At 43.4% G+C, this 20,273-nt stretch overlaps 1 protein-coding gene across 1 annotated transcript in view; it reads right to left on the bottom strand.

Moving 5' to 3' along the window:
• Positions 1-20,273, bottom strand: part of LOC122797757 (transient receptor potential cation channel subfamily A member 1-like) — a 1,751,748-nt gene that overhangs the window by 1,057,016 nt on the left and 674,459 nt on the right. The gene's annotated exons all lie outside the window — the stretch shown is intronic.

Genomic DNA, 20,273 nt, shown 5'->3' with positions numbered 1-20,273 from the left:
TGGTGACCTGAAGAGGGCAGTGCACAGAGGATGCCCTTGCAATCTGACATAGATGGAGGTGTTTTGCAAGGGAGAGTGTACAAACAGTGGCAAGTCAAGATGTGTAATGCTGATAGATACGTTCCCAAGAAGACTGCATGTTGTGATTAAATCAAAAGTTGCTTTAACAGAGTATTACTTTAAGGGTGTGCACACTACACTCATGCAACCAGCCTATTGTACCTATTTCAGTTACCAGAAGTTACCTGTAACTGATGTGTATGTTCTTCATTTAGATTGCACAGGTTATATGTCATATGAAATGATGGCAATGTTATGACCTGATTTCTGAGGTCTCATGTGCTACAGCATGAAAACCTGGCATATTAACAAGTGTGTGTACATTTACTATACCCACTGTAAGCTTGAGAAGTTGTTTGGGTAACCAGCTTTGTTTTAAAATACATGTAGTGCAGTTATGCAGTCTGTACCTCCAATTAGGACATTAGTTAGTGGCACCAGTCTACAGGCCATCCCAGTAATGTATCAGACAAAGACAGGAGTTATGAGGAACAGACTAAATATATGAGCCACACATGTAGACATTCAGCAAAACCCTGTACAGTTGGGGGGGTAAGTTCTATAGGAGTTGCCACAGTGCTATACAGGTGAACAGCAATAATTTACATTACATAGATGCAGTGTGTGCTAGGTGAAGGGCCATCAGCTACTAACACCACTCATGTATCCCAGAGGTTTATTGGAAAGGGTTGCAATGCATGATGCTGAGGGTTCGTCCAGAGTGTGCATGTTATTGTCTTACTGTGTGTTGTGGATGCCCCAGCCGGCTAATGTGAAGTCTGTGTAATGCCTTTGAGGCATCTCATATGTGTGTGTGTGTGTGTGTGTGTGTGTGTGTGTGTGTGTGTGTGTGTGTGTGTGTGTGTGTGTGTGTGTGTGTGTGCACCAACAAAACTTATAGTGCCAGTAGTAATTTACATATGTTGTTTTTACCTCGTAGGTGGATATGATGGCTGTGGTATCTCCCGCTCTGATACTGATGTCAGTGACTCTGCTGAATCTGACCATGATGATACTCATATTGAGGCACAGTTGAGGTTGTCGGGGGTGATACCATGCCATCAGTTGGCAACCCACTATTATCAACCCCATCCTCACACGCCACAATGCCCACACATATTCTGTCACCAGTGGTCACAGATAATGGACAGCTGGCAGGCGGTGGCATGGAACAGGCTACTGTGGTAACTGTGGCAATTGAGGGTGCAGGCATTAGCCATAGCCAAGGTGCTGGCAAGGTCCCACACAGGCAAATTGGCAGAGGTGCTCAGAGGAGGATTGCAGCCAGTCATGCCTCTGTTGCAAGTGCCATGGCAGTAGTCACCAGACATGTTTCAGACTGTCATGGGGGCACAGGCACATAATGAATGTAATACCAGACATATACGCAGGGTCATGGATGAGCATGTCCCTGGTGTCCGTGGCAACATGAACTCCCTGCAGCCATCTGTGAGCATACTGGGGTCATGGATAGATGGTGAGGGGAGACCTTGGCACTCCTTGACTGTGGAATATATGTGCTTGAGCATTTTGCAGACACTGGCCAGCAGTCATGTGGCTGTAGAGCAGCACTACGATCAGCTGAGGGTCTACGTGACCATGCACCATCACATTCCCATGCTGGCAGTACCACCAGCACTACTGAAGGAGATGTGCTGTCCACTTCATGACACAACAGGCCATGGGCACATGATCCTGGCTGGTCCCAACAGGAACATGGATCCAGCAGGCAGCAGTCAACAGTGGGGAGTAGTACTGCATCGGGAATTGCCCCTGGTGGTGCCGGTGATACTCTCGGCAGACCCAGTTCCTGTGTCCATGGCCAGAGATTGTGAAATGAACACCCTGCCATGTACGGCCCACAGCTGTCCAAAATACCCCTGTGTAGGGCACCCACATGGTGTGACTGTGTGCATACAAACACACACAGATCATCATCAGAAAAGTCACCTACACACACACGCACACACACACACACACACACACACACACACACACACACACACACACACACACACACTACCCCTGCACTGCCCATTTAATGAACACCCCTAAAACACACATACATGATGTCAACCATGTGGCTCAACCTAGGCTTCTGGCAAACCCACACAACACCCTGTGCATATGATGATACCTGTGTCACATCCATGCCATCTTTACCATCGATGCAGGTACATGCTTATATGGGTCTGATCCACAGGGTGACTTTAGTAGAATGTAACTATTTAATGCTGTGTAAGGTGCTGTCATGTGGCATTTGTAATGAGTACACATCAGAGGGTGAGTGTACCTTTTCAGCCATGATGCATTGTTGGTGTTAGTAACACTAAGCAAATTTGTTCTCACATGCAGTATTCTGTTTGCATTCCAGGTGTCTGTGTGTCATCTGGATGTGGCCCTGCAGACATCACCAACAAGGGGTATGGCAGTGTAATAACACATCGACCACATCACTGTCGAGGTACACCTGTATTTGTTCACATTTCCCAGGTCTGTGTAACAGTTTTTGCATGTGCCTCACAGCTTATCAGGATGAGGGGTTGTATCTCAATCTATGGTGGTTGACATCAGCTCTAGTATAGTGGGCAATGGCAAGTGTGGTGAGTGGAGCACACCTCAGATTGCTAACACCCCAACCCCAGAGGATATTGTGTAGACCAAACACACAGAGAATACTGTTCGCACACACACACACACACACACACACACACACACACACACACACACACACACACATACACGGGATCACACTTTCCAGTGTTGTGTTTGGAACCCCTACCCATCAAGTTGTGGTACCACACTATTATGCGGTTATTGCAGGTGGCACAGGACTACTAGTGCAATGTATATTACAAGGTACCTGTAAGGTGAATAGCATCATGTGGCCTTGAGGGGTATGGCAATGGTGGCTATACTGGGTGTGAGAGTACTCATAATAGTGTCACATACAAGTCTACACACTCACAACCACTGCTATATACACCAAAGCACATACATACACACACACACACACACACACACACACACACACACACACACACACACACACACACTTGACAGTACTGACCTTAGTAGACCAACCTTTCTTGTTATTTGTACCATATTATTCCATACTGTTGCACAGGGCTTATAATGCTGAAGAGTGTCTACAGATACCATTACAGTTGATGTGAACAGCGGACCTCATAAAGTAGACTTAGGAATGTGTACTGTGTGTACTATGGCATAAAGTATGAATCCATGCCCATCCAATGGATGTCATTCACACACAAACACACACAATACTCTTCTCTCACACACATTTGCCAGGAGTGGGAGTAAAATGCCTACCTATTTATTTTTATTATATTGTTACGCATTTATCGCATGCGCCATGGAGTTTATGGGGTGACAATTGTCCAAAGGTACCTCTAAGGAGAGGGACATCACCAGGCCTTGCAAATTATGACAGTGGATGATGTACTGGGTGAGAGAGGCCACAAAATACTGTAACCTACATATATTTACACACAACAATACACACACACACACACACACATTTACAAGGCCTCATATTAGAACTCCTAGCTATGTGGTTATTGCTTTTATAGTGTTATGCAGTTATCGCACACACCACAGAGCTTATAGGTTATGGAGTGTCCCAAGGTACCTATATAGTGAATAACATCTATAGCACTTGTAAGGTATGGCAATGGTAGTTGTGCTGGGTGAGACGGGCCACCAACTACTTTCACCATATGTTTACACACTCACAAACAGTTTCAGACACACTAATGCACACATACACATTTGACAGTACTGATATCCATGGGTTCAAAGAGTCATAGGTGTGTATGTGGCAAATGGCCATGGAGGCTTTACAAGGCTAGCCCATGGGAATACACTGGCATCATGCCACCTGATGATACTCCCCAGTGTGTCTGCTGAGTATCGTCAATGGAGTGATCCCCAGGGTGGGTATACTATTCCCCATCCATTCCTCCTGATTTCTCTTGAAGAGGGCCTGTGATGTGCTTGGCTTGACATGTATGTGGCATCTATTCCATAGAATGGCCAATCTCTAGGTTGTGAACCTGTCCCTCCAGCATGTCCTGTTGATTGTGAGGATGGGGATGAGGTATCTGGGGCATGTTGTGTGGACACATTGGTTTGCTCAGATGTAGTATTTATGACAGGGTTGGGTCAGACATGGCTGTGTATATCAGGAAAAGATCCCACCTAAGTAGCCAATATGAGAGAGATTCATTGCAGTTTTTGGAGTCTGTCCATATGGGGCAAGTGTGTAGTATCTATGATTATCTTTGTGAGGTACATTTGCAACCTCTCCTGTTGTTGCTGGTGTCCAGTGGGGTACATGGAAAATGGGCCATAGTACACACTGATTGGCCTACTGAGGGGAGTGTACAGGGAAACACAGTCCTTTTACTTCCTGGATTCAACACCCTGAGTCAGGAGAAGTGACACCTGGAAGGACATTCAGAAGACAGTGGCACTGTGGTGGTCACCATAGAGCTCCCTGTCAACTTGTGTTTCCAGTTCCCTTATGCCAACATCAGTGTTAAGTGGACTATCATCAATGTATTACTTTATGGGAACAATGTTGTACCCAAAGGGGATGGCGGCACATCATCTGGCATTGAGCTTATGTCCAGGGTTCTGACAACAGTCATAGATCTGAGAGAGGCCTTTATGAAGGATGTCAACCTCTCATGGGGGTATTAATAGCACCCACTTTGTAGACATCTGCAAACATTGTCAGCCAGGGCACCTTTGTATAGGGCTGGTCGTCAGTGGTGTGGGTCCCAAACATGAGGAAACCCAGGTCCATAACTTGAGGGACTCTACTCATGACTGTTCAGCAGTCTGACATGAAGTCCACTGCTTTCACACTGTGGGTTCTATCTGTGAGCCAGTTTGCAGGCCACCTACTGATGTAGGTGTGGCTGCCTAACTGGCTGTGTTTGTGTATGATTCCTGAGTGGGGACTGATATCCAGGGATTAGATGGGCAGCCTATCTTATCTATTCCATACAGTCACAAAGTTATTGCACATGGCACAATGCTTATAGGTCTGCAGAATGTCTACAGGTCCCTATACAGTGGATGACAAATGTGGGCCTTGTAATGTGAACACTGGGACACATACTGGGTGGGCAACATCAAAAAGTAGCAACCTCTCCAATGGGTATGGTTCTCACACAAACACAACCCCCCCCCACAGACAGAGTACTGTTCACACACACTCACACACACACACACACACACACACACACACACACACACACACACACACACACACACACACACACACACACACTCACTCATCTGGACAGACATTAGAACCCCTACCAATCTATTTATTACTACTACAGTGTTACAAATTTATCACACGTGCCACAGAGCTTTTCTGGGGAAAGATGTCCAAAGGTACTTCTAAGGTGAGGAACATCATCAGCCCTTGTAAACTATGGCAATGGGTGATGTACTGGGTGAGAGAGGCCACAAACTACTTTAAACTACACATACACACTTACACACACACACACACACACACACACACACACACACACACACACACACACACACACACACACACACGCACACATTTGCCAGAACTGGGGTTAGAACTCCTATTTAACTAGTTATTAGTACTATAGTGTTACACAGTGATCACATGCGCCACAGACATTATGGTGCTGAGGCTTGATGAAATGGACTTCTAAGGTGACTGAAATCTGCAGGTCTGCTAAAGTAGGGAAAGAGAAAGTGTACTGGGCTTGAATGGACCCAAAAGCTTTAACTTGTAAACACACACACACTTTTACATTTTCCAGGACTGAGATTAGAACTCCTACCTACCTAGTTATTTGAACTATAGTGTTACACAGTTATCACATGCACCACAGAGCTTATGAGACTGAGGTCTGATGAAAGGGACTTCTAAGGTGACTGATATCTGCAGGACTGCTAAAGTAGGGAAAGGGGAAGTGTACTGGGTTTGAATGGACCCAAAAACTTTAACTTGCAAATACACACTTTAAAATTTGGCAGGCATGACAGTAGAACTCCTACCTAGCTAGTAATTTGTACTATAGTGTTGCACAGTTATCTCACACACCACAGAACTTATGGGACTGAAGTTTGACAAAAGGGACTTCTAAGTTGACAGATATTTGCAGGATTGCTAAAGTAGGGAAAGGGGAAGTGTACTGGGTTTGAATGGATTCAAAAGCTTTAACTTGTAAACACACACACACAAACACACTTTAACATTGGCCAGAACTGAGATCACAACTCCTACCTAAGTAGTTATTTGTACTACTGTGCTACGCAGTTATTGCACATGCTACATAGCTTATGGGGTGAGGTCTGATGAAAGGGACTTCTAAGGTGACATATCTGCAGGACTGCTAAAGTAGGGATAGAAGAAGTGTACTGGGTTGAATGGATCCAAAAGCTTTAATTTATAAGCACACACACTTGCCATGATTGAGATTAAAACTCCTACATAGCTAGTTATTTGTACTATAGTGTTATGGAGTTATCACTCATGCCACAGAGCTTATGGGGCTGAGGCCTGATGAAAGGGACTTCTGAGGCAACTGATATCTGCAGGACTGCTAAAGTAGGGAAAGGGGAAGGGTATTGGGTTTGAATGGACCCAAAAGTTTTAACTTGTAAACACACACACATTTAAATGTGCCAGGACTGAGATTATGACTTATACCTAACTAGTTATTGGTACTACAGTTTTAGACAGTTATCGCATGCACCACAGAGTTTAGAAAGCTGAAGTCTGATGAAAGGGACTTCTATGGTGACAGACAACTTCAGGACTGCTAAAGTAGGGCAATGGGAAGTGCACTGGGTGGGATAGACCTGTTCATTCCTAGATCCTACTGACATTTCTCTAAGTGTATAAGTATTCCCAGTGTGACCTTCTATAGTACATTTGGGACTCCATTCTAGGGATTGTTGTACTCCAGTCCAGTTTGTTTTATGGTACAGCCATACCTCTCAACCTGCTGGTGCATGATATCTGGAGATAGCCTATCAAAATGGGGAGACAATAGGCCATATGGTGATTGTGACTATTTCTCTCAGTAATGTATGGGTTGCTAGGGTTACAGGGCTTGTTTTAGCAGACATATTTGCTATTTGACACTGTCATGTATTGTTTCAGTACCTTGTGACATACCTCCTCAGATCATCACAGTGATTTACCAGAGGAATACAGGGTGGATGATGCACACACCAGGATTATGGGCCAAATGCTACATATTCTTGCACAATCCAGCCTGTTGAGAGGTGTGCCTACAAGCTATTTACTGCTGGTGCTGTGGAAACAGTCCAGCATCTTGGTGATATATTACAATGGTGTTATCTCTGTGCATTTCTGTTCTGGCCTGATCTGATTTCCAGTCCATGGTTGGGTAATATAAGTCAGACAGGATCAGGGTGGCAGGCAAACTCTGGATAGATTTGTAGGGGATAAGATATGTGGGAGGTGTGTGCTGGGTCAGATATGTTTGCCTATACTTACCAGTACTTTTCATAGTGGTCTTCTCAAAGGTTGACTGCACTTGGGGGTCTTGTGTGTGTCAGACTGTTTGACCAGCCTGGAGGTGTGTGTTTGTCTCCCATATATGTATGGCCCACCCTGTGTTTGGATGGCCACATTTTGGAGTCAGGATACTGCATAGGATGAGAGATTGGGGAAGGGTGTGTTACTCCCCATGGCTGTGGGCCAGGGTCTGTGGGTACAGACATGTCACCATCTTCCAGGGTTAGGACTGCCTGCAGTGAGTGCATTCCCATGTTTAGACTTCTGGCCCTGCCTGTCAACTGTACAGAGTATCACAGAATTTCCACATTAATGACTCATATATCTTGATGGTTACGCAAACAAATGTGGTTTTCAAGGAAAACTGTTTTGCAAGTCACTCAGGGTTGAAGTCAGGTATTACTGACAGTTGACATTGCAGTTTCAGACTTTATACCTATCAGACATTCCATGCTACCACAATCATTCCATCAACTTTATAACATTATTATGAGCAGTATTTCAAAGGTGTCCTTCTCTTTGGACCTTTTCCACCCCATTATTCATGGCTTTTTCCAGATTTATGGCTCTCTGATGCTGGCAGGTTTTCTCCCAACAGTTAGCAACATGGCCTTTCTTTGCATTTTGTAGACTGAGTTATGTTGGTGTTATGGATCTCATTACACTCTCTAACAGGGCACTGTGGATGAGACATGGGTATTTACCACTGGTCTGTAGGCCAGGTGTGACAGATGCAGGCCATCTATAGCAAGGCAGTGCATTCTGATGATCATATGTTCCCAGGCTGCCGGCAGTGGACAACCCTGGGATGGTACCAGTAAGTTGACTGTGGGTGTTACTGACAATTGCTTTCTGTTTGTGTTGAGCAATCACTCTAGCTGATGGCTAGATGCTGCTTAAAGCTAGGGACATGTCACTGCATTTCTATGGGACTATGGGGAGGTTCGGAGGTGACACATCTGCACACAATACATATTTATAGAAACTATGCTGATATTTGCTTAACATTTTGATCCCATTTAGCATAGTGGTGTGCCCTATCTTTGAAACTACAGGCATAACAGTATCCACCACAGGTTAGACTGTTCTGGTATAAACATTTGTAGTTTCAGACTTCTTACCTTTCAAAGTCATACTGCCACTGCCAGGTCTGCTGTGATATCACTGTGTAAAATTCTGTAGGTGGGGATTTCAAAGATGTCACCATGTGGGGGCCTTTGCCAGACATTTCTGTATGGTTTTCTACAGCTGATCTGCTGGGTGAGAGAGGGGGTGCATATGGGACCCCCACTTTGACATCCATGCATGTGACCTATGACCCCCCCCCCAGTTATTTGGCTCACCACATATACTGCAGTGGTGTTTGTCAAATAGGGTGGTAGTGCATGTTGTGGGTAGGCCAGTACTGGGAATACACTTCCTGCTGTCCCACAGAGCTATCAGTTGTCTGCTGTTATCCCAGTAAGCCACCCCACTCCCTTGCATGCTTGAATCAATACCATAGATAAGCTATCAGAACATTCCACTCCATTCATTTATTTTGTTAAGGAGACTGCCTTACCTTGTGCCTGAGGCTGTTGTGATAATGGTGCTTGAGGGCTGACTATGTCAGATGCACGCAGTACACTGCCTATGCATGGTAAGGTATAGGTGGTGTGATGTTTGGTATTCATTTTAATGTGTGTGTGAGTCAGAGAGAGAGATCAATCCCTCGGGCCCTACTGTGTCAGTATATGTGCTGCTATGCATTGCCTCTTTGCCAAGGACAGGGCATACTGGGCATGCCTCAGTCTGCCTACAGGGGCAGACACAAGATGTTCCTCCTCTGAGTCCCTCTGTGCCTGTGGAGACCTTGGCAAGGGTGGGGGGCTGTGTGGCCCTTCCTCATTTTGTTCCTGCTGCAGCTGTTTCTGCAGGATCATATTGTGAAGTATGGCACATGCTATGAACATGTGTGCACATGTGGCTGGAGAGAACTGCAAGGCTCCACCAGATATATCAAGGCAACGGAACCATGACTTAGGCATCCCAAACACATGCTCTATAATGATCCTGGTTTGTGCGCGTGCCTCATTATGGCGTTCTTTTGTGGGTGTGGGTGCATTTCTGATGGGTGTCATCAGCCACGACTCCAGTATGTAGCCAGCATCCCCCACCAGATGGCCATATGGGATGTCCCCACTAGCAAATGCCAGGTACAGCTGTGATGAATGCCAGATGTTCGAGTTGTGATAGCTTCCTGGGCTGCCAGCACACACATTTGTGATAATGCCCTGGGCATTGCACATGATCTGGCAGGTAATAGAGTGGAAACTCTTGCGGTTTAGGTAGACCCTACCCTGGTCTCTGGGTGGTGCTTTGATGTGGATGTGCATGCAGTATATGGCATTCAGTACCTCCAGGTATTCTGTTACATGGTGGAAGAGATGCATATTGCTGGTCCTCTCGTCATGGGTGCTGGGGAAGTAAATGTGCTCAATGGCTTGTGGTCACATGTCCTCCAGGAACTGGTGTAGTATCCTGGATGCAGATGCTTGTGAAACCCCCATGGTTTTCCCAGTTGGTCTTTGGAAAGTGCCTGTAGCTAGTATTCTTAAGGCTACACATACCTTGGTATCCACTGGGATGGGTTCCCCTCTGTTGGTTCTGGGTCTGAGGTGAGGCAGGTGCAGCTCAACAAGTTGCTGAAGTATGTCCCCTGTCCACCCTGTAGTGTTCTACTATCTCCAGATCATGTAGCCCCTGGTAGGCTACCCTGGGTCTGAACACTATTCTCCTCCTCCTTGGTCTGAGTTAGTTGTCAGCATTATCCTCCTCACTACCCTCAGTCTCTAGCACATACTGACAGATAAGAATAATAGCAGCCACTAACAGGTTTTGTTAGTTTTGTCAGTTTAAATTTTCCCTGAATGTGTACACCAGTGGTGTAGAGTTTGTGGGAAAAAAACAGACTGAAAGGTGTTTGCATAGTTTATAGTAATGTGCTGGGCTGCTGCCTGTGTAATTGGCTGATTCTGATACATTCCACCTGCCAGCTATGGTAGTTCTCCTTGATTGCCTTCCTTCTGCTATTTCCCCTTCCCATTTCCTCCCCGTTTAAGCCCCATTGCATGCTGCGCATACCCGGTGCTCAATTGTAAACAGTTCTACTATTTCTGTTGTTTGTTTTGTTTTGTTTTTTTTGGCCCGGTACACACTCGTTTTAGCTAAAGTAAGCAGTTTTAAACAGAACGAGCCCTCCCTGGATGCAAACACGCTCTGCATTTCATGGAATAAGACAATACAGCTTCAGACACACCACCTTCCTTAGCTGTGCTTAGCTAAGGGCAAACATGGGCCACTAAGTTCCAATGTGCCTACAGCAAGCATGACACACCCACTTTTCATGTTTGCTGTTCCTCCTGTCTACATGGTGGTGTTAGAGCACCTAAAAGAAATTTGTGATTCGGTATAAAATCCCTCATTTGTATACAAAACTGCCTTACTCCATAGTTACCACACTTAGACTGGGCCTTTCCTCTTAGCAACCACTGTTCTCTGGTATTGTTTTCATTCTGCATGCCATTGACTATAATGACAAAATGCAGATTTCTGTAAAAATTAATTTTACCCCTTTTTTTTTATTTTTGTACAATCCCATTTGCACAATGCTGACCTATGCTTAAATGGCCGAGATCGGCCAAAAAAAGTTTTATTTAAAAAAAATTAAAACTATTTATCTTTTCAGTGGCCATATGTTTGGCCATTGCCATGCCTACTAGATATAATGCATGTTTTATTTTGAGCTGTCATGCCTACGTTTTATAATTTGCAGAAATCTGTTCAGCTAGTAACTGAACACATTTCTGCTTCTTACACTATTCCTGCACGGACAACTGCCTGCTTGCTGATTTGCTAATTCACCTGATTTGCATATTTTTCACCAGCAAATGAGGTAATTAGAATTAGGCAGTGGTGCCCATGTGGGAATAGTGTAGAAGCGCTCATGCACGTCCTAGGAGCCATTTGCTGAATCGCTCGGTGGCCATGTTCCATGCAACAGCTGCTGCACTATTTCTACACTCTGTGTAGGGTTTAAGGAATCCCGGGGTCTAATTTTAGCCATAGTGTTAAAGACTGTGAATGCAACACAAACCATCTCAGCCCAATACCTATAAATCCCAGGGGTCATATTTCTCATACATGAACATTGAACTACAGTTTTTACTTTGAAAAGAACAATTAACTCAGCTACATTTTCAAGCCTGTCATTCGAACATTCCTTAAAATGCTGTACTAGAGATGGATACTAAAAAAAAAAAAAAAAAAAGGAAGTAAAGTAAATAATGTGGATAGATGCTAACAGACAAAAGTAACGCAATCACTATACTATTAAATAAAAAAAGGGGTAAAATCAATTTTTACAGAAATCTGCATGTTGCCATTATAGTGTAGGCTGATGAGAGAATTATAAAATAAAATCATGTTACCCATGGCAGCCCTTTTTCAGGATATGGCATATAACACATTAAAAAGTAATAATAGTCACTTACACTGATACAGTGATATTAGTAATACAGAAACTTTCAAGATATGCTGAAAAAAATGTTTTTTAGTTTTTGGGCACATTTCTCTTTTGTCAATCACTGTTTTCTAATACATTGTTGCACTAAATTGTCTTTGTTTCTTATTATTCCTTCTCTTTCAGTTGTGCCATTATCTTATATTTTTCATTTTTATGCACACTTCTTACTGTTTGATTATAATCCTTTTTTCATATCTGACCTGGATCATGTCTGGATAAGGGTCTTTGGACCACTGTACTAATCCAGTTAACAGATGGTAAGTCAAATTATATAAAAAAAATGGTATCTACTTATTTAGTCTGTATCTTAGAACTATGTCAGTCATAAAGCTTGTATTAAAGTCAACATTTCCATCCAAAAAGGACTTTCCTGAAAAAAATATTCTTTGACTTTCTTAATATGCATAAGCATCAACTAACGATTTTTAGGAACAAACTTAGAATTTGTTTTCTAAACTAAAAAGATGAATAAAGTGGTGGTCTGCATAAAGAATTTCAATAAGTACTTACCAAAGAACAGTTTTTCATTTCATGTTTTATCTAAAATTTAATAATGAGATCAGTGAATCAAAAAACATACAAATACACACAAAAAACTTTTTTTTTGCAGGGGAGGGGCAGGCCCTACAGCCCCCTAACGTATATAGATCATCTCCACAGTTGTACCACAGTAGAAAAAAAGGCAAAAATCCAAGGGAAGCACTGCTATGGCTTGGAGAAGACAAAACATTGAGGAGAAATGCTCCATGATATTAGATTTTCATGCTAAAGTTGCTCATTCATTAATGCAACAATCACCCTCAACAATGCCGGGAGAATGGGATTTCTCCATAAGAAAACATGTTTTGTTGTTGTTGCTGCTGCTGCTATTGCTATTATTATTATTATTATTATTATTATTATTATTATTATTATTATTATGACTGTTATTTAATATTTACATAAATGAATTTTACTTCTGAGTGAACAGAACATTAATGGTTTTCCCCCATATTAAAATAACATTCATTGTTTGTTTGTTTTTGTCTTTCGGCTTTTCCCAGTTAGGGGATCGCCACAGCAGAACTCCGGTCTGCTAATGATTGGCAGTTGATTTTTACATACCGGCTTACCAGACCTGATGCACAACCATCAACGTAGGTACACCCATTCACGCAGGTCTCCACGCAGAAGACGCTCTAGCTGAGAATCGAAACGGACAGCGTCTTGCTGTGAGGCGACAACGCTACCGCAGCACCACCACCGCGGGATAATATTCATTAAGGGGGGATTTAATAAAGCCTACACATTTTTTTTTCCATGTAGGCACCGCTCCACACTGCTTATACAGGCGCGAACATTTTTAGATTAAATAAGCAGTGCTGAGCAGTGCGCATGCACGTGCCAAAACGGAAACTTCAGTGGCATGCGAATCACCTCATAAGCAGGTGAATCTCATGCAAATGAAGCAGGTCAAGCGATCAGGCAAGCAGATAAGCATCTGTTCAGGCGCTGTGTCAGTGTCCATAGTGTATGCAGAAAAATTCTGTGTACGGGAGTGTAGACAGACAAAAGGGGGTGTAAAATGTTGATATATGGACAGAAATGTCTTACCACATACACATATCAGTGAAACTATTATCCTATATGTTGCAAAAATTAAAGAAATATATTAAATTCAATTTTTTTTAATAATCTGGGCATGTTAGCAGAGTGCTGTAGTGTGCAAACATGCTTTATAGAAAAAAAATTGGAAAAAAATAATATTATGTGACAGAAATGTATTACAGGACCTTGTGTGTAGTCCCTACTGTGGTACATTGGTGCTGTTGCTAATGTGGTAGGGCAATGAAGCATGTAGTTTCCAGGCTGTGAGCATGGATAGCTATGCAAATGAGGTGGAGTTACTAAATAGCAGAAAGGAGTAATTGTGTCTGTATATCTCCTTTGTGTAGGCTTAGACCCATATTGCAGTTTACACAGGATATAGTTGACACCGGGAGAGGTGTCTACTCATGTATAAGCTTATTTTAGCTTAGGTGCATGTGTTTGCATGGCACGTCACCTGACTGAGTGTGTCCTCTCTGGGGGGGATGTCCACTAACTTCCAAGCTCTGTTTACCTTTGGTGTACGTGTTTGCACAAGCGCCGCCGTGCTAAGCTTGTCTGAAAAATGTATTTAATTAGTTTTGACCCTTGTTTAAGATAAAATATGGCCATTAAATTATGTTAATTATATTGTAGGCAGGTGGAATGTATCCTAGTTAGCCAACCACACATTCTGCACCTACAGCAGAGCTCTGTAAAGTATGCATACAACCTACATTGTGATTTTTCCCCAATACTCTGGACCACTGGGGAACAGGCATGGGAATTTTAACTGAGAGAATGTTAGCGCTGCTGCAGGTCTGCTGCACCTGTATGTGCTAGATGTTGAAGTCAGTGCTGCTGATGCTGATGACAATAGGCCTAGACAGAGAAGGAGAAGAGTGTTCAGGCCCAGGGTAACCTTCCAAGAGCTACATGAGGTGGAGATTGTAGAGCACTACAGGGTGGGCAGGGACATAATACAAGAACTTACTGAACTCTGCTGCCCTCAACTCAGACCTAGAGCCAACAGAGGAGAACCCATCCCATTGGAAACAAAGGTATGTGTAGCCCTTAGGATACTAGCTACATGTACTTTCTAAAGACCAACTGGGGACATGATGGGGATCTCACAGGCATCAGCATCTAGGGTACTCCACCAATTCCTGGATGCCATGCTACTACATGCCAGTGAGCACATTTATTTTCCCCTCACCGCTGAGGTGAGAGCAAGCAATATGCAACACTTCTGCCATGTAGCACACTAACCTGAAGTACTGGGTGCCATGACTGCACTCATGTACACATCAATGCACCACCCAGTGAGGAGGGTAGAATCTACATTAACCACAAGGGGTACCACTCCATCAACTGCCAAGTCATGAGCAATGCCCAGGGGATTACCCTGAATGTGTGTGCTGGCAGCCCTGACAGTTATCACAACTCCCATATCTGGCACACATCACAGCTCTTCCAGATGTCTCATAGGGGGACATCCCACATTGCCATTTACTGGGGTGATGCTGGCTATACCCTGGAACCATGGATGATGTCACCCATCAGAAATGCACATTTCTGCTGTAACATGCATCATGGTCAGATTACACAAATTGATGCAAAACAATCATAACTGTTGTCAGACAAATGTCTGTACTGGACACAGGACATTTGTAGATGGGTCATCTCCATCACCACAGCTTGTAGATACGTTAGCTCCCAAAACCCTGGTGACACTTATCAAGGGTATCAGACCTTTTCACAGATTACAGATGCATGAGTATGTTGAATGATGCCATTGTCCTTGTTAGCCTGTTATACACATATGGACCTATGGAACCATGCACTTATAGTGCTGTACCTTGCTGAAGACATATTTCTTCTGTGCTGACATTCAGTCTTGTCCTGTGATGTCTATGGCTTTATTGCTGCTGTGTATCCATAGGTGTTCCCAACAGAATCCTGAAACAGAAACAGAAACAGGTCCATGACACACCTTTCATTGCGTAGGTATACAGCCATTACAACATCATACAACATAAGGTACACAAAATTATGTGGCTTACTCATTACAAATGTAAGCATACAGTATCTGTCAGTAAATACTAAAAGTGGCATGGAAAAACAACAACGCGTTACACAAGTACATGTTAATTTATATAGTCACCCTGTGCATCAGCTACATAGCTTCATTTCTCTACATCAATGACGAGGATGACAGGAATGTGGCACAGGTTTAATCACTTGCAGATAGACCATGTAAATGTGCCGTGTGTGTCTGTAAGTTACCTTCATTTGACAGTGGTGTGTGAGTGTGTATGTGCACAGAGTCAAGCTTAGTGCTAGCCCTATATGTGTGTATGTTGGACAACTTTGAACCCTGCATGGTAGAGCTGACAGTTCAACACCTCCAGCCCTGGACACGGAAACTGGCTCTGGCAGGAGTTGCACTGGCACCTCCATGCCCAAGGTCAGGAGTGGTGCTAGTACTTGATGGTGACTGCTGTCTGGTGAGACCTTGTCCTCCACAGGAACACTTAGGACCATGAACCCATGCTCAGCCATGTCTTGGTATTAACAGCAAACTTCCCTCTGAGGAGCTGGATTACTGCCACTATGGGATCATGATTGTACAAGGCCAAGTGGACTCTCATCAGATGGGGTTGCTGACCTACATCCATGCGTCTGACGCTCAACTCCAACCAAACATTTCTGCACAGACACTGTGCATTCTAAGACAGATAGTGTGTGATCTGTCAGCTCATCTTCTTTCCACTGCATCAGTGAACTGATCCAGGGTGTCAGCAATGTAGTAGAAGCAGTCACGGATGTCAGACTGTGCTGCATCCATAACTCTAAGCATACATCTGAAGTTCCTTTCAGAACATGCCTATGCCTTCATGACCGCCCAAAACATGCACTGATTGACCCGTGATGTGACACCTGCAACAGGTGGTCGACGGACAGCAGGCCTGCTACAAGCACCCCTATCAATCTGCCTGTGTCGAACCCCACAAGCTCTCTGGCTATGGCCAGTGTCTAAACTCACTGGAGCCATAGTTGTCACACTTTCCTGTTCAATGTCCCCACTCTCTGACTGTCCAATTTCTGTGGCCTCCAGGAACTTGGAATGTGTGAGCATACTGACTGTGTGTGGTGACAATGAGGGCAGAAGAATGATGTCAGCCTCTGGGACAGATTCAGCCCCTGAAACCCCCACCTGTGCCTCAATGTGGCCACCATCATCATCAGAGTCTGAAGAGACACTGAGATCAGGTTGTGTGGGAGAGAGAGATCAATCCCCCCGGTCACCTGTAATAAGAAAAGAAAAAGCAGTACACTAATGCCTGCACTATTACGCTCTGCAGTACTATGTTGCAATACATGTACATCTCTATACACTGTTGGTATGATGACAGACCTGTTGAAAACCCAACCTCATATAGTAGGACAAGAGGACATTACTTTTACTACAAACAGCTGTAGGTACTTGTAAATAAAAGCTCTTTACACAGCAATCTCATCAGCAACAATGAGAAAACTGTTGATATTTGTGAAGACTCTGCACAGCTGACACATATGGCAATCTATAATGTCCCTGACAATACTGTCACATCTATCAGTGCGGTAGGTATGACACTAACATGAGTACAGTCAGAAAATATCTGTGCAGTTGGCAGTCATGCCAGCAGTACACCAATCCAGGCAGCAGGTCTGGGATGACACTTTAGAGATTACATTGCTGTATACCTACATCTGTAACAAAACAGTGTCATGCTTACCAGGAGGAGGACCATGGCCTTGTCCGACAGCTGATGGACCTGTGAAAAGTTGAGGGAGAGGTAATGTCAGTACCACAGCATGTTGTACCACCAAAAGGTAATATGTCCATATATCTCACATTTACAGTAGCTACTGTGTTATATTGGTCAACATTTGAGCATGAGAGTCAAACTGCAGTTTAACTATTGCCCCCACCCAAAGAACAAATACCTGACACCTACATGAGAGTATGTACACCCTGATACACTGAATGCTGCAGTATTGCAATGGTGATCAAACTAATCTTACCTGTACTCTCCTCTGCCATGGAAACTGTGTCACCCGCATCCATGCTATACAGTGTGATAGATGCCTGGAGCTGTTGTGTGTGCATAGGCTTGCTAAGAATTCCTCAGTGGCTGAGAGTGACTTTTCTGCTGCAGGATCTCCACCAATGATGCCACAATCCCTGGCTACATCTGCTACTCTTCTGCATACAGCACTCATCATGTCAATTGTGCAGTTTCTAACTTGCTCATATGTGCTGTTCTGATGACCTGTGGCATTCATGTCATGGATAAGGTCAGCCTACAATGCTGCCCGCTGTTCCTTGTTTTGTCTCCCCCTGGACAGTAGGAGTTCATAGTGTTGCCAGAGGCCTTCCAGTATAATATCATTCATGAATGGTGCATGGCATATTAGATACATATTTCCTGAAAGACAACAAAATGGGAACACATGTCAGGATCACATATGTGGAAATACACCATGTAGAGATACAGCAAGAACAGAATGGCTGGCAGTATCCACTGCTTGATCAAACATGTCATATTTCACAGTGAACAAACATACTAAGCATGTGAATACAACTAAGATACTAGCAATTGTCAGCTATTCCTGTGTATGTGTGCCATGACAGATACTGCTGTATACACCCAACACTGGAGTTTATTGTAGTGTATCCCCTAGGGGCAACCCCCTGATAATATGTCAAAACAACAGTGCCAAACAAATAACAGTGTGCTATTACAACCACTGTAAAGGGACAGTCCCATGAGACCAGTGTGCCACAGTGACAAAATCATTCCACCCTTGATGTATTGTACATCCTCGGTAGGTGCAACAAATCTAGAGATCAGTGACATGTCATTATCTCACCTCTAAGAAAGGCTTAATGCTGTAATCTCTATTCCATGTAAGTATATTCACACATCTGCATCCTGTTATAAACAAAATGGTTACATACCTGATGGAGTGCAAAACATCTCTGTTGATATGTGGTGATATTTAAGTTTTTGTAAAGGCATCTTCTGTGTGCAGAAAGTCTCATACAGAATGGTTCCCAATAGCCAGCAAATAGGCCTTTTAACATGCTTCTGATTAGTGGGTGATGGCCTCTTAACAAATCTGTGGTTCTGAAATGCTAATTGCAGCCAACACAGTTGATTTTCACTATCATCTGCCAAAGACATGCAACCACTGTACAAGATATAAGGCCTCCATGTAGATTAGAAACCCTTTCTGATATGTTGTGCTGGAGATTACTGGGGTGATAAGACTACATCATCGCAGAGGGTAGGTCTGTAGCAGCTACTTTTACATAGAGATGCGTGCACTACAGGCTGCAACAGCTGCTGCAGATAACAGGCCTAGGCAGAGAGTGTGAACACTTTGGAGGACAACAAGCTGTAGTAGTAACCATGGGAGCTGTGTCAACCTTTTTGTAGAGGCAGAACCAGAGTGAGGGTACCCATTCCACTTCAATATTGCATGTGTTTAAGGTAAGTATGTTAGACAATGGTATCATAAACAAAGTACTAGGTAATATGTTTTTTGTGTCCTTGAGCAACATAGGGGATAAATATAACATTATGTCCACCATTTGGGTAACTGTCTTGTTACAATCTGGTACTCATTTGAAACATGCATGCTGGCAGTCCTTGTTACAAGCAGGAGCAACTGTGCTAATATGTGCTGTGAGTTTGAAAGGATTCTGTACTGCACTCTGATAACTGTGGGCCTCATTTGCATTACCTGAGTTAAAATCCTCTGTTACTGCATATTAATGCATGACGTGACAATTTATGCATTTATAGTTTTGCTATACAGATATGTAAAATGTGTTCCTATCTGCAGCCTGTGGCTTTCAACAGTGAAAAGCAGACATTTCATTTGAAATGCATTGTGTGGCTAAACAATGCATGACTCAATCATTAATTGCTGGCTTCACACTAATGTAATTTAAATGATACACACCTCTGGATTTGAACCCAGGATTGTGTGTGGCAAAATGTGCTGTTTATACGGCATTTACCAAATTGAGCTACTGCCTCACTGTTACCGCAGGTGTATTTGCAAAATATAAGTACTCACATACAGACTGTGACATACTGTTTTTACAGGGTCTATATTATATATTCAAAGCTTCAAAATTTCAAACCTCATATGTTTGACAACATATGAGCGAAACTTGGATCTTCAAATATATAATAAAAATGTAAAAAAAAAAAAAAAAAAAAACACTTACCTTAAGCCCCCCTGTACCACCCACACTCCCTGTACTTAAATATACCAACTCCGAGACTGAACCTCAGTGCAGAAAAGGGAAATTTTCCCATTCTGTGTACGGAGCCGTTGCCTTTCACCTTTGAACTTTTCAAAGTTCGATCATATGGTATCGACCATATGACATTCAAACTTTGAAACATTCAATAATTTAATAAGGACCTGTTTTTACATCCATCATTATGTGCATGG

Source organism: Protopterus annectens, chromosome 3.part1 (genome assembly GCF_019279795.1).
Source record: "Protopterus annectens isolate FY-2018-M chromosome 3.part1, PAN1.0, whole genome shotgun sequence".
Lineage (NCBI taxonomy): Eukaryota > Metazoa > Chordata > Ceratodontiformes > Protopteridae > Protopterus > Protopterus annectens.
The sequence above is the reverse complement of the archived record's forward strand: the minus strand, read 5'-3'. Positions and strand labels throughout refer to the sequence as shown.